Below are 16,094 nucleotides of genomic sequence, written 5' to 3' on the forward strand. Positions count from 1 at the left end.
ATCAATGCCACAACATGGCTTAGTGTTTGACACTGAGACTTTCTTTTCTTACCTTGCATTTACTATGGCGGTGGGGGAATTAGATAATATTATTCAGCGACATTGTAACTGAAATGGAGGGAAACCAAAACAAAACAAGATGCAAAGAGATTTAATGAATGCAACAATACATACATTTAGACTTTCAGAGTTGCACTAGCAATGTGAAAGATGCAGAAGCCAAGAAGAAATGAAGTAAACCGTGCTGTAAATCCATGGGATTTAGATAACCAGTTTTTAAAATCTGCTGTCTGTTAAGAAGAGGTTGCCTGTTTGTCCGTCCACTTGTTCTCTATGGGTCAGGATGCTGACGTTTCCCAATTTGTTGTTATGACCCCAAACAGCACCAAATTAGACACCTCGGAAAATATTGTCACCCGATTTAACATGATGGCTCCTGAGAGTGAGGAGCAGGTTTTAGTCTACATTTGGATACTGCCCGATGCCATTTTTAATCCATGTTGTAGACTGTAGCATTCCCAGCCATGCTAATCTGGATGCCTCCGGCAATACTATCCCTCATTTTAGCATAATGGCTCCCAAGGTGGAAGAGCAGGTTTTGGCCTATGTTTGGCTACTTCCAGACACAATTTTGAATCAAGATGGTGGACTGAATTATTCCAAACTGCACTGATTATAATCAGATCTGGGCTAAAATAACCATTCCCAGAGTCACTGTTCCATGGGAAGGACCAACTCTGGCCAGTGTTCTCTGGTATGGTTTTCACTTGCAGGGGACCAGTGACATGAGGTCTTTGGGCTCCTGCCCATCAGCTCATACTTCAGGCAAGCCAAGAGGCTTATGCACTTGTCAAGAGGAGATGAGACAAACATGCTTTGCGTTTACACCTTCTGATGCCAGCCTTAATTATCAGTGGCTTGGTTGATTGTGCCTTCTCTGCTGGTGTAAAGATTGTGGTTTTAGCCATAGTGTTTTATTTTCTCTCTCTCATTCAGTTGCATATTAGAGATTTGATTGCTAGAACAATCAGGTGGGATATGAAATGAAATCATTTAAATGAATGGAAACACTGTCATTCTTAAGTGGGGAGGGGGAGAAAGAAGAAAAATAGGATTTTAAGAGAGAAATAAATGGTACACACACAATGGCAATTGTGGAAAAAATGATGCTGCTGCTGCAGAAAGGCATAATTGAGGTGCTTAATGATGACTGAAGCAGTTCAGTTCAGATAAATATGGTACAACAATGACTTTGATGAGTCCTTATCTCAATGGTGAATATTTATAAAATATGAAATAAAAAGAGACTGCAAAGAGGCAAAGACAAGTTGTTTTGCAACTGCACCATTAATAATTAAGAATGACATCAGAAGGAAAAGAGATTGCAGAACATGGGGGCAATGAATAGTGATAATCTCAGCTAATCTTAAATATCACACAGATTTGTCATTCAAGTGCATGTAACTTTCTTTGGATTACAATAAAGCTATTCAAATTGGCTAATCTATGCTGAACACTCAGCTATTTTTTACTGATCCTGATACATGAATTTTTATAGCACTGATAATAGCTATCATTTTTGCCTAAAAAAATGGTACATGCAGTTGTCAGGAAATATTTCTTTTGCAACGTGTTAGTGACAGACGCTGCAAAATAACTAACCAAATGGGGCATCCTAAATGATGGTAACTTAAGACCAGCACAAAATTAGGAGCCGCTCCATAGAAAGACTATTTTTCATAGAAATTCATTGTAGATTTGTGAATGATCCAGTCCTACTCAGGACCAAACCAGGTGTGATGTGAAACATCCAGCATCTTTTTTCTTTGGTTCAAAGCTGTTGGGAATGGTGGTTATTTTCGTAGGTGATCCTTTGGGGAAAAAAAACCTTTCTCCCAGTGGAAAGATGCTTCTTAGTCATGAAGGGTAAACAAGAAACCCATCTGCATTGTATCTTCTTATTCTTCTTCGCCTTTCAGAGCAGGTGATTTCCACCTATGTAGCAGTGCAAGGGGGAAAGGTTAATCCTCCTTTCTCCCAGCATTATCATCCTAATTAAATTTGGATCCCAGCTGCAACTACTTTAAATCAAAGAAGTTTAGGTCCAGTACCTCTGAACTATGCAGCAAAACCACCACATATGAAGCAGGGCTCCGATGTGCCCACAATCCCACAAACATAAATCAGAATGACCTTTGCCAATTCTGGATGGTTGGATATCCAATTGTGATTAGCCATCTCTCTGATGTTGGAGAGGGAGATTCACTATATCTAGCCCCTGGGATGCCCTCTCAGGGGACATAAGATTGAGTCCCCTCCCCCCATGTGAAATGAAGACACCGGACACTTTATTTAAGGTTAATGGGTGTAAAAGGCCACAACTTTATTGATTACAGGAATTGAAAGGTATTGGCCTTAGGCATTGGCTCCTATCGACTACCCGGCATGGAGACCGGGAAGGGTTAACCACTAACCAGGGGAGTCCTGTTGAAGTACACCAACTAGGATCCCCCGGGTGTCACCACTCGGGGGCGTGCCTTAGGCCCTCACCTCCCTAGGTTTCGGACAGGGCAACGCCCCCCGGAGTCCTCTACTGGACTACCCCTTTACCTTGGGGGAAGGTGATGGCACTTCCTTTCCCCCTTCATTTGCATAACAATAACCCCTGCCAATGCCTAACCACCAATACCGAGAAAGTTGTGGCATTTGCTACGAGGTAGGCGAAAAAACCAAAGGCAGGAAATTTGCCAAGTGGAAAAATTCCTACCAGGCCCCTTGTGGCGACCAACCGAAGTCCACAGCAAGGTCAAGCCTAGCTAAACCTGAGGGAGGGTGGGATGGGAAACCTGAGCAGCTGGAACGGGGAAGAGAGGCATGCCAGCCTTAAATATGCTAGGCCCCGCCTCCCCGGCCCACCGATTGGCTGGCCGGGTCGGTGACGCGCCCGAGGATTCCCCTACTCTCGCGGGGGCTGAGAGTCAGCCCCCGCGTGCGTGGGGAGGGGGTGGGCCCGCAACCCCACTTCCTCTCCAGCTCAGAAGTGGCTTTGTAGGACATAGGATGCTAAGTCGTTAGGATCAGGCTGAGTTGAAATTACTGATGAATAAATAGGCAAGGCTATTCTGCTTTATTATACCTCACATATTCCACCTTTCTATTGGTTGTTTTATATTAAAAGAAACCACAGGATCAAGTTGCTGTCTATTTTTTACCTTGGAGAGGAATGAGTTTTCACCATTATACTACTATATAATAATAGTAATAAGCATCACTATTTGATGGAAGGATCTGAATGCAAAGCCACTCAGTTTTGCTCTCCCAATACTGTATATTCCTGAGAATCTGCACTTACAAACTTAGATGCAGCCCCCCACCAGCTAGATAGGTTGTGTTTATAAGTGGCTCCCTTTTGCTTTGTATGTTGGTCCCTCCCACCCCTACCCAATTTTGATTACCACTTTCTACATGTGAAGATTAAGTTGAAGCTGGTAGCAAAGCCGTACTTGCTTAATATGTGAATTCATTAGGCTGAATTATGTGAATTTCTTTTATTTCCTCAATTCCCTCAAGTGGAAACCATTAATGCAGTGAGCGTACGTGCCGTGGCATCTGTGAGGTTCTCATATGAGTAGTCATTCAGCCAACTTTGCAGGCTGAGGAGTAAATGAAGTGATGGCACCATTGAGAGGGTACTTTAAACGTATGCCCCTTCATGATTTTGCACACCTGTATATGTAAATATCAGTTGCGAGAGAAGGGGGGCGCCTGGAGAAGTGACTTTATTTAACATAGCAGGGACAAGGCCATTAAACATTAAATCACAGAAAGCCGCATTGAACTGGAGAGTAAGTCTGATGAAAGGAGATGGATTGCTCATGCAAAAATTACTTTCATAAAAATATGTGCAGATCTTTCATTCTGAACTGTTCCTTTGTGGACCTGCTTTGTTGACAGTGGAAAGCAGCGATTCCCAAATAGTGGATCAGGGCCAACCAGTGAGTCAGGAAAAACTGCAAGGGAGTTGCCATATTACACGAAGTGCTGGTGGTTTTTTGTGACTCCTTTCTCCCCAGGAAGAAAACCACAGGCTGTGCAGGTGACATTGTCAGGAAAGGTTTGGCTTCTTGGATCATGGTCTCTGCTTCCTTGAGGAAGAGCTTCTGGCACAATGTCATGGACCAGTTGGAATTACAAACTCAAGTAGAGATTACAAAATACTGTAATCTCTACTTGAGTTTGTAATTCTTGTCAGAATACATACTTTTGAATAGATTAGTTTTTGTTACTATTGACTATTGACTTGTGAGTAAGGACCACTCCCACTATTGAAACTTACATTGGCCTGAGTTCTTGGTGTGTTTTTTTCTTGGTATATTTAATAACAAGAACCCCAACTTATTTAATGGACTGGTTGGAAGCAGAGGAATGGTGGGAGGAACCAGCTGGGGAACCACTAAGAGAAGAAGGCTCAGAGCCCAGAGAGCGGTTGTGGGATGACTAAGGAGAAGACTAGGAAGAGGAGGTGTCAGAAGCTGAAGGAGTAACAGGGTTTAGTGAGCTGGGAGAGTCTGTGGCAGAGAGAAGTCAAGACTCAGAATATGAAGCTGGCGTGTGGGAGGAGAGAGGTCAAGAGGCAAAGATGAGTTAAGCTGGTGAAGAGTCATGGGTGCCTCTTTCTCCTGCTGCATCAAGCTCCCATCCCCCAGAAACAAACTTGGAGGAGTAGCTAATGCTGCAGAAGACAAGACTTGGGATTCAAATGGATGTTAACAGATTGGAGAACTGAGCCAAAACTAACAAGAGGAATTTCAATAGGGACAAATGTAAGGTCCCACACTTAGGCAGGAAGAACCAGTTGCACAAAAATAAGATTGGGGGGTGGGGACCTGCATAGCCAGTAGTACATGTGGAAAGGATCTAGGGTCTTAGTAGTCCACAAGCTTAACATGAGTCAACAGTGTGATGCAACAGCAAAAAGAGTGAATGCTATTCTAGGCTGCATCAACAGAACTATAATGTCCCAGTCATGGGAAGTAATAGCACCGCTCTATTCTGGCTTAGTCAGACCACATTTGGAATACTGTGTCCAATTCTGAGCACCACAATTTAAGATGGATATTAACAAGCTGCAATGTGTGCAGAGGAGGGTGACCAAGATGATCAAGGGTCTGGAAACCAAGCCTTATGAGGAACGGTTGAGGGAGTTGGTATGTTTAGCCTGGTAAAGAAGAGAGTGAGAGGAGATACTTTAGCCATCTTCAAATATCTAAAGGGCTTCACACGGAAAATGGAGCAAACTTGCTAGATCCCGAGCCAATGTATTCAAGTTATAAGAAAGAGACTGACTGAACATGAGGAAGAGCTTTCTGGTGGTAAGAGCTGTTCAACAGTAGAATGGACTCCCTTGGAAGGTAGTGGACTCTCATTCATTGAAGGTTTTTAAGCAGAGGTTAGATTGCCATCTGTCATTGATGTTTTAGTAGAGATTCCTGCATTGCAGAGGGTTGGAGTAGATGTCCTTAGAGGTCCCTTCCAACTCTACAGTTCTATGCTTCTACAATCACCACCATGAGACATTTGGCATAGGGCCCCCCTCAAGCCTTGAGCCAGCCCTGAGGTAGTTTGCCAATATGTAAATGTTTTCAATTTGTTTTCTCATACAATATGTTTTTAAAATGTACTCCCTTTGCAAGCCTTTTCAAGAAGATGCAATAACAAATTAAATCCAAGTACTTTATCTTATTTTGACCCCAGCCTTTCAACTAGGGTGACCCCTTAGTCAGTTTAATTACAGAAGGATCTATCTGTTGATTCAATTTGACTATTTCTGATGGATGAATCTATCAGTTTTGCTTCCTCTCCATTTCTTATTTTTCCAGTCTTCTCCACATTTGCCCATGAGGTTGCAATTTTAAAAAGAAATTCTCCTAAAAATCCACAAGCATGCTACTGCGGATTTCTCCTAATATGCATGTTTTGTATGAAACATTGCCAGATATATATTCTTTTGCAAGCAGTTTTCCCTAGTATTTCCCTAGTATTTTGTATTTTGTACAATATTTCCACTCATATTTTTTCCACTAATACTACATTTTCATGCTCACTTTATTGATTATGTGGTTGAAAAACTTCACTGCAAAATTCAGAGAAGTGCATATTTCAAAGGACAGCTACTATTGTTTTGGGAACTGCAAATTAGATGGATTTGCAATAAAGTGTGGACCAAACTGAATTTTGCCCCAATTTCTGTTTCTGAGTTGCTTTTCTCTCCCCCCCCCGCCTTAATGGTTGCATTGCCGCAGTGTTGCGTTCTGGACAGGGGACATATTGGTACATAAAGGAAAAAGAGGAAGAATAGAAAGCCAGGCCAAATAGAAGCCAGGCCAATCACCGCCACTCCTTGGTTTCCTTTGGTGACAAGCAACCCTTTCATTTGCGTTGGGGGGTGCTAGCAATTCTATCAAACATTGGTCCTGTATCAATTTTTAGCAGCGTAGCTAATATGTGGCATCTTGGGTGACAGAAGCTCGGCTTTATACATCATTCAGCTTGCAAAAGCAGTATAGCTTCAGTTCCTTAATGGTGTCATTTTGGCTGAATGCTATTAACAGATTACCCTTGCCTAGGGCACCAGAGCATGTGCAGCAGAAAGATAACCTTGTGTTCGTAATTTAATATTAACTGTTTTCTCCATAGTACCTCTTTCCAGTACATTAACAACAAACCAATATGGCCTTGTCCCCTGCGGTCATATTCTTGAGCAAAAAAAATAAAAAAATAAAAAAATGGATTACATGGTAGCAAGTTCCTGAAGATTTTCCAATGAAGTATTACAAATCTCGCAACGCTTTTTGCTGCAGAAATGCGAGGGGGTGGGGTGGGGAGAGAAATAAACAGGCTTAGATTCAATCAAATTTAATTCCTCCAATTTAGCTTTACCACACTTCAAAGGGTGCTCTTATTAATGTCTTGGTGAAAAAAATTTAACAGTATTTCCCCCTCCTTATACCGAAAGCCTCCAGTTGTGTTCAACATAGTGAGATCAAGAAACTGTGTTTTTTTTTAAAGTGAATACTCTGACACAGTTTGATATAAAAGTATAAGCCATTTACAGAAAACTCTTTATGGAATTTTCATCCTTTTCCATTCCCGGGAGCTAAATTTATATCGTGCATTAGCTATCATAGCACGAGAGCATTAGTCTTCTCCCTTTGCTAGCGTTTCAGTACAGTCGGAGGCCCCTATCGCTCTCTACCACTCACATACACAAGCATTACTGGTTTATCTCATCTTCCGTAGCAAGTACTTGGCCCAATTCATTCCTTTAGGCTACTTTACTAATAACCTATTTCTTATCAGGGCCTCTCCACCTCAGCCTGTGATCAAAGACCCAATTAATGGAATGGAGAAAGGTGAAGCATTCAAATAATGGAGACAGCTGTTTTTCTCTGTTAGAGAAAATCCATTTGTATTGTTATCACCAGCTCCAAGTTCCACAGGCCCTGCTTAATTCAGTCGCTGTCTATTTCTGCTGATGATAAAAAAAGTCACAATGAACTCAAAAGAGAATGGCAGAAATATCACTGTATTTCAACTTGGCCCGAGTGTTATCAACTTGAAAGTGAAAAATACAAGCAGATAAGAAAAAGGATGTCCAATAAAGACCATGTCAATTTCCCCCCACTTTCAAGCTTGTATTCTTTCGGTACCTTCCCCCCCACCCTTCACTCTTTCTCTCCCTCTCTTTCACTCCCTGCTTCCCCGCTGATTCTCATGCGCAGACTAGGTCAGCTGTTGGAATCAGAGTAGCCAAAGCTGATGCTATCGCTAGTTCTACATCAATTGAAAAGTAATTACAGAAGGAAAATAATCATAATTGGTTGGCAGAAATAATGTTTGGGAGCACGCAGAACCTCTTAAACATTTGGCGCCATAAAAGCTAGTAGCTAAGTCATCTATTTCCACCTATCCCTTCCTGGATCAAACAGCTTCTTAAAGGGATAAGGGTGGAGGGGGGAGAAGACATGTGAGCTGTAAGACCCTTATTAAAGTTGTGCTGCTTTGCTGTTAATAATCACATAGGGTGGGTTAGGGAGAAATTGTAAACTCCCGGGAAGAGAGGCTGTTGGATGTCAGATGTTGGAGAGGGAGGACCACGGTTGGATGGAGAGATTGGATGCTCCCCAGTGGAAAGCTCAGCCACTGATGCTGACCTGCCCTTGGTGTTCTGAGTAACCAAACAAACCCCTGTGTTGCAAAGAGAACGTCAGCAATGCCTAGGCAACACAATGACCATGTACATATGCAATAGACAATCTTTATAGAAGAAGAAGAGTTTGGATTTGATATCCCGCTTTATCACTACCCGAAGGAGTCTCAAAGCAGCTAACATTCTCCTTTCCCTTCCTCCCCCACAACAAACACTCTGTGAGGTGAGTGAGGCTGAGAGACTTCAGAGAAGTGTGACTGGCCCAAGGTCACCCAGCAGCTGCATGTGGAGGAGCGGAGACGAGAACCCGGTTCACCAGATTACGAGTCTATTGCTCTTAACCACTACACCACACTGGCTCTTATATAGAATTATAGAATTCCTTCAACCCATAACAAGTACAAAATGAAATCTTTAGTCTCAAAGTCTCTGAAAATCTTTAAATGAAGTGAGGTACCAGACTTTGTACGATGAAAGACAAGCTGTGAAGCTTTGTGTATTCAGCAAATATGATGTCCGACACTGAACAGTGATTCCGGATATTGAGTACTGTTTCATAGACTTCTTCGTCAGTGTGGTGGGAGGATATAGAATTGCTTCATAAACCCATCTTATTTCGAATGAATGTATGTAAATGAAAATACCAAATGCTGTGGAACAGTGCTCCACGGTTGGATGGAGAGACTGGATGCTCCCCAGTGTGGCAGCGGAAAGCTCAGCCGCTGAGGCTGATCTGCCCTTGGTGTTCTGAGAGCAGGAAGGCCAAAAGGTGAAGATTAATTTTTTTTTGGGGGGGAGGGGTGTCCGGGGCAGTTTGGAGTGGGGACATTGGAGCCACCATATCCCAAGCCTCCACTTTGTGAATTTATTGATGTGATTTACATACCATACTCTGAAAAAGCCACAGGGCGGTTTACGACAAAGTCCTATTGGATAAAAAGAAAGCACCAAATCTGTAAAAATGACACAGTCCTTCAAAGGAGCACCACAACAGCTGGTAACAAATCACTTGGTTGTTCTGCCCCCCCGCCCTGATTGAACTTCCTCTCCACAGAGGTACCGTATTTTTCGCTCTATAAGATGCACCAGACCATAAGATGCAGCACAAAGAGTCGGACACGACTAAACGACTAAACAACAACAAGAAGTTTTGGGAGGAGGAAAACAAGAAAAAAAATATTCTGAATCCCAGAAGGCAGAACAGCAAGAGGGATCGCTGTGCAGCGAAAGCAGCAATCCCACTTGCTGTTCTGACTTCTGGGATAGCTGCGCGGCCTGCATTCGCTCCATAAGACGCACACACATTTCCCCTTACTTTTTAGGAGGGAAAAAGTGAGTCGTATAGAGCAAAAAATATGGTATGTCTGGCGCCACCATGATACGGCTTTCAGGCAATGCTGTATCCTGCCTTTCCCTGGCTTTTGACAGCTGACATGCGTGTTTTTAGGACCCACTTTATTTCTGTGATTGTAAATTGTTTTAAACTTTTGTGTGTGCTTTAATGGAGTTCGAGGGGACTTGCTCCCAGGTGCACAGGGTTGCAGCTTCATTTGCTGAGTATCATTTGAGATGCCGAATTCAAACTAGCTTTGTAAATAAGAGAAGAACGTAACAAAAAGATAAAGGAAAGATCAAATATAATTATAGAGAATCTAGTGTAGGCTGTGTAGGAGCAGGGAAGGGCACCTTGACTTTACAAGGTATCATTCACACCTTTCTTTTTTGGAAACACATGGGCCCCAAAGCTCAATTAAGTTTAGAGTCAGGAAAATAAGTTTAAAGGGATCATGTGAGTTGGGGTGACCACTAAGGTCTGTCTTGATTGCAGAGGGAGTGGGGACTAGCCTATGCTTTCACATTTGCAATAGTAACAGTGTAATCCTGCGCGTGTTCAAAATGATGCGTGTGTAGAATTGCCACTTATATATAAAAAAGGTTGGTTAGAGCATGGTGTGATAATGCCAAGGTCGCAGGTTCGATTGCTGTTTGGGACAGCTGCATATTCTTGAATTGCAGGGGGTTGAAATAGATGGTCCTCAGGGTCCCTTCCAACCCTACAATTCTATGATTTTCTCTCTGTGTGTGTTATTAAATTTCTTTACTGCCCTTCATCTGAGGATCGTAGGGCAGTTTGCAATATAAAAATGCAAAAATGCATAACATAGTAAAACAATTGTGCCTGTATAAGAACAGTTAGTACAATAATAATAATATTGAAAATAAAAACCATGCACAATGCTGCAGTATAATACAGCGAATATAGACAGCAGAGCTTCCCCAGCCAATTGAACGCAGTGGGTTTGTGTTGGGGATAACAGGCTGTCTTAGGCAGAAGAAGGGAAGATGTATTATGCATTTGAAGATGGAGGTTTGGTAGGCAGAAGCTGCACAGTGCAAACAAAGGATGAGCCATATTAAATGATAGCATTCCAGACCACCTCAGACCCAAATTCACTTTTAAAAGATCCGATACATGCAGCCCAGTTTCCAAATGTAGCAATTTTGTCTAATTTTATACTTCCTGTGAATACACGGAGCGGAATTAGGCAGGCAGTGGCTATTTACTTGCATTATGTGAGTAAGTTTACGGTGCCTCCATACTGATGGCATGCCAGACAAATAAAGCAAAATAGAAGCCTGGGCTCAAATGATATCTTTCAGACTATCCAGGACTATCAATAATTTCCCCCAGGCATAGTAAAATGTATGGCAGCAAACCTAATTTTATGAAGCTTTGCAAAATGGGAAAACAAGGCAAATGATGAAAACCAGAATTAGGGAACTTTCATCTGCACTACAGTCATAATTTTGCTTCACTTGTAGATGCTACTGAAGTAATGTCCCATGAGGGACATAAAACAGCCATCCACGGACAGCCGCCCACATTTCAATGGATGCTTGTTTTGAGATACCAGTCTGAACAACTATGCAAATAAGAAAAGGCATTTCATATGTTGGAAGATAATTCGGGTTGGGAGTTTTGAGATGTGCTATAACTTCATCAGCTATGTGTTTCTTTCCTGGACACAAATCACAAGGCATGCAGCTAGATTCCATAGCTGCTACAGAAACAATACCCTCTAATACTTGAGTTGCAAAAATAAATAAAAGGAAAACACACCCACACACCACAAATACACATACAAACCAAGAGACCATAATTGTGTTCCAGTAACATCACAGGAGTGCCTGGCGTGCTCTGGTCCATGGGGTCACGAAGAGTCGGACACGACTAAACAACAACAACAACAACATTACAGGAAAGGACCCAGAGAGGAATTTAAGCATGCTGAAAAATGTTTCTGCATCAGTGTTTTGAAATTTTTATTTTGCTTAGACGCAAAGAGAGAAAATTGCTATTATACTACAAGGCAGCACGTGGGAACATATGAAATAACAGTTACACTGGGTAAAGTTACGTACATATCAGCTCCGTTTGCAATGAAATTTGCAGAAACCAATTTCCTCAGGCATTCTTAGAATCTAAAATGTCCATCATCATAGAATCAAAAAATTTGTAGGGTCATGAATGTGTGCCTTGGACACGTGTTAATGGGGAGTGTGGCCTGTATCGAGTTTTCATCTTGAATAATCTGAGATTAAGCCATGCTTTAGTCAGAGGCTTGCCAAGGAAAAGTTAACCTCCAGCTGCTTCTCTGGGCCAAACTACACATTACATAAGAGATCCTTGATGGATCTCTTGACATTTCTGTTGAACTAGAATGTGTCTCTGCTGGGAGGCTGCAAATTTGTTATTCACAACTAGGTGTTGATCTCCCCCCCCCATCCCGGCAATTAGCAGCATGGGTAATTTAGAATGGGGAGATGATGCAGAGGGTTGGGATAAACACCTACCTCTTCTACTGCATGCTAATTTACAGCAAACCCTGCTGTAGTGTCTGCATTTTGTTTGAACAAAAATGGGAGATCCAATTATGCCTCTTCCATATAACACATCTGTCAGGGAACTGACATCTAGAGGCGGAGGGAAGGCTCTCACATGATGCTGGAGAAGGGCCCAGCAGGGAGAGAGGCAGCTCCGCAGTTGGGGAAGCAAATCAGCGCAACACCAGGGATATAGAGGGGCTGATGGGGGAATCGGACACAAATCACAAGGCATGCAGCTAGATGCCAGCGGGGAGAGCATGGGTCCTCCACTACCCACGCTCACCCTGCGCAGAAGACTTCCGCGCAGAGAGAGTAGGAGGAGACTGGGTGTCAAACAACTTTTACGTTGGAAAAGATTTAAGAAACGCCCACTGACGGATTCTGCTAGTGACTGAGGCAGCCACGAAGTGAAGGGCTGCCCAGACTGAAAGGTTTAGCAAGGCAAGAAAGCCTGGAGAGGCGGCAACTTACGCACGAGCAACCCATACACATTAGAACATCCTTTGCCCCCTTTCCTCTTACGGTACAGCATCTGCTTTACATGCAGAATGCCCCAGCTTTCATTCCCAGTGGTATCTCTAGGTAGGGCCGGGAGGGACCCCTGCCTGAAATGCACGGGGGGGGGGGATATGCAAATCAAGGTAGGCAATAGTGTGCTAGATTGACCAGTGCTTTGACTCAGTAAAAGGCAGCTTCCTATTCTCCTAGTTTCTCCTTTGTGCGAAAGCATGCACAAAATTGTTTAACTGTGTTGCTATATATAGCAAAAATGAGGAATGAATGTGTGTGTGTGTGTGTGTGTGTGTGTGTATATATATATATATATATATATATATATAAAATCTCAATCATATTTATATTTATTGCTATATATAGCAGCACAGGTAAACAATTTTGTGCATGCTTGGCACCAGAATATCTATCTTAGTAGAAAGTTTAGTCAATGTTGCTATAATCCTTTAAGTTGGTCTCTGCTGGGTTCCCTCTGGTTTCTCTTGGTTTCACCTGGGAGAGCTGGAAATTAATAGACAGATTGGTTGACTCTTATCTTTTCAGACTAGTGGAAATTGGAAGTAAAGCTACTCCGGTGACATCACCGAAAGATGGTCAGCGTAGAACTGCAGTGGCAAAAGGATCAAGCATGCAGGCCCATTTTCTCTGTAAAAAGGATTGACCAGTAAGGAGACTGCAATGCAATGCAACGGGTCAGTTTTAACGTAGGGGTGGCTGGGGCACGGAAGAACATCACGGAAAGAGTAATTCATGGATCCAGCTCAGGGGGAAGCAGGAGGTAAGCTTTGACTGTAGGTGTCCCTAGTTACAGCTTCTACATCAAGGTGGAAAGAGGTCCCATTTAATTAATTAATTACCTGGAACCTTCTGCATTCAAAACACATGTACAGTTACTGAGCCGCATCCCTCTCCCCAAATAACCATCTCACTTGAGATGACAGTAGAATGTTCAGGTATCTTCTTTGCCAGTCGTTATCTCAAGACTCTTTTGGATGCCTACTAAAAACACTTTTTTAAGGCAAGTCTATCCAGACTTGTAGAGTTTTGACACGTGTTGCAATCCAGGGTTTAACTTATTTATTTATTTTTTGAATGTTTTAAAGAAGTTGCTTCTGTTTTCTGCCTATAATTTTAGAGTTTTGAACCTTTTCCCAGCCCGCTTTGAGGTTTTACGACAATTGGGTGAAATAAATAAAGAAACGAACAAAATAAAGGCTAAATAAGAAGAAGCGATTGTTATGCTTGTAGTGGGCTCCCTACTGAACTTGATGGGTTTAAAACATGGTATCTTTTGTTATAGCGAAACTGCGTCAGTGCCGATATTTAGAGCTTGTTAAACGATCTGGTGTGTAACCTTCTCTTGTACGTTTGTGTAGGTATTGTGGCTTTGTTTGCCTGAATGGAAGTTAACATACACTTGGGGCAGTAATTAGCTTTGCCACAGCTCTGAATCCCTCCCCCGCACATTTTAATGCTTAACATTTATGCTTTATCCAAAGTGTTCTAGCCTTGTAAGAGGGTCAGTTTCTCAGCTAAGGTCAGTGGATGCAATGCATTTTTAAGTGCATCCAGTCTGAACCACTCACTTAAGAGACCCGGAACATCATTTTGCAATAGCAAAGCTCAGAAATAATTTATACAATCAATTAAAGAACATTATCAAGGGATGATTTGACAACTGTTGCCATGCCAACCAGCATGGCAGATAGCGCTTCGGCGTTCAAAGGCTGCACCTGGTGATAGACGAAGCAGATTTTGAGGGCTCTGACAGAATCGCGGATGCCCAAAGGTGTGGCAGAGACGCGATTTAAAAGCCTGATGTGATGCCATTTTTGCGGGCGAAGGGGTGTTGATGGCATGTTGCTCACTCTCTCGTTACAAATTCTGTCATTTTTCACTCCTAGCTGAAATCTGAAAGTGAGAATGCACTTTGTAGGCTGAGAAAATATGATAGCAAAACGGATGATGCTCATTTGCAGTTGGAGATAATTAAAAAAGAAAGAAAGAAAGAAAGAAAAAGAAAGAAAGAAAGAAAGAAAGAAAGAAAGAAAGAAGTGTGTGTCGATGTGTTTATGAAAAGCCTGTTAATCAAACACAACTTGGCTGTTTTTAATGGGCACAGCTTCCACACTCCCATAATGGATACCTTCAAATTTCAGGATGCTAAGAGCAGAACCTAGAGGCGTCTTTGTGGCAGGCAGGCCGTGACCCTGAAAACTTCTAATGTTCATGCATTATTTTCTCCATTTGAGATCCAAAATACGGGCCCTCCCACCCCCAGCTACAAGCCCAAAGTCTCTTTTACTTGCATGTACAACCACTCATTATTAGGGTTAATGGAATCGCTAATGCTCTGATCCTGAAAGCAACCCTCTGTCCATTAGAGCTCTTGAGGATCAGAGTTGAATTCCATAAGCTATGTTTCCCCATTGCATTGTGACCACCCCCTAACATAATAGAGCTGTTACCTTGAGCATAACAGAGCTGCTACCTTTCCCTTTCTTAGGGGCTGGTAGTAAAAGAAGGTACATAAAAGGAATCCATTAAGTAGCTATTCCTCAGAAGAATCTGATAATTAAAAGGACCAGGAAGTACTTTATGGATTATTGGTTGGATCGTTCACAAGCAGCTGAACTGATAAAAGGGGTATGTTGACAAAATGGGTTCATCGAGGCATTTGGGAGGAATGCGCTAAATGGATAAATGCCGAGCGTAGTAATAGCTATTGAAACAGGGCTGGGTCCGCTGAAGGACATTAAGAGCAGTAAGGCAGCAGATGAATCAGACGGAATGTATTATTTGGGTGATTTGGCCATCAAAAACAAATTTGAGGAGAATAGTAACTATTCCAAACTAGTCCAACAAACTACAGTGGTACCTCGCAAGATGAATGCCTCGCAAGATGAAAAATGCGCAAGACGGGACTTCCGGGTTGGCGCGATCTGGAAATGGCGGATTTCCTCCGAGCTGCGGAGGGAATCGGCTCAACTGAGGACGGGTCTTTGCCGCGCCGGCGACGCGGGGACCCTTAAAAACCGCAGGCGCGGAAGCCTGCGGACTGAAGACTCGGCGGGCGCCTTAAGCGCCCCCGATTCACGAAGAGCCTTTTTAAAGGCTGCGGAGAGGATACGGGGGTGGCGTGGCGCTGAGAGTCGATCGCTACCTCGGTTGAGCGAAGCCGCGAGCCATGACTGGAGAGCGCTGACTGCCTTCCTTGAAATTCGGACTGAAAAGAACAACCCGTGAGTAAGATGGAATTCGGTTTTTAAGAACATTATCCCGTGAATTTGAGACGACCGGGGGGGGGGTGCTAAAAGGAAGTCCGCACCCCCCTCTTTGCAGACGATCCAAAGCAACGATATAAGAACTAAGCTGGAGAGCCTACCCTTTGAGGGGTGAGTTAAAAAGACATTAACTTCTAAGATTTGGTAAAAGGAAATTTTGAGCTGGAGAGTGGAGTTTTGGAAGCTTTTTTTTCTGCTGT

Source organism: Podarcis vaucheri, assembly GCF_965113315.1.
Source record: "Podarcis vaucheri genome assembly, chromosome: 8".
NCBI lineage: Eukaryota > Metazoa > Chordata > Lepidosauria > Squamata > Lacertidae > Podarcis > Podarcis vaucheri.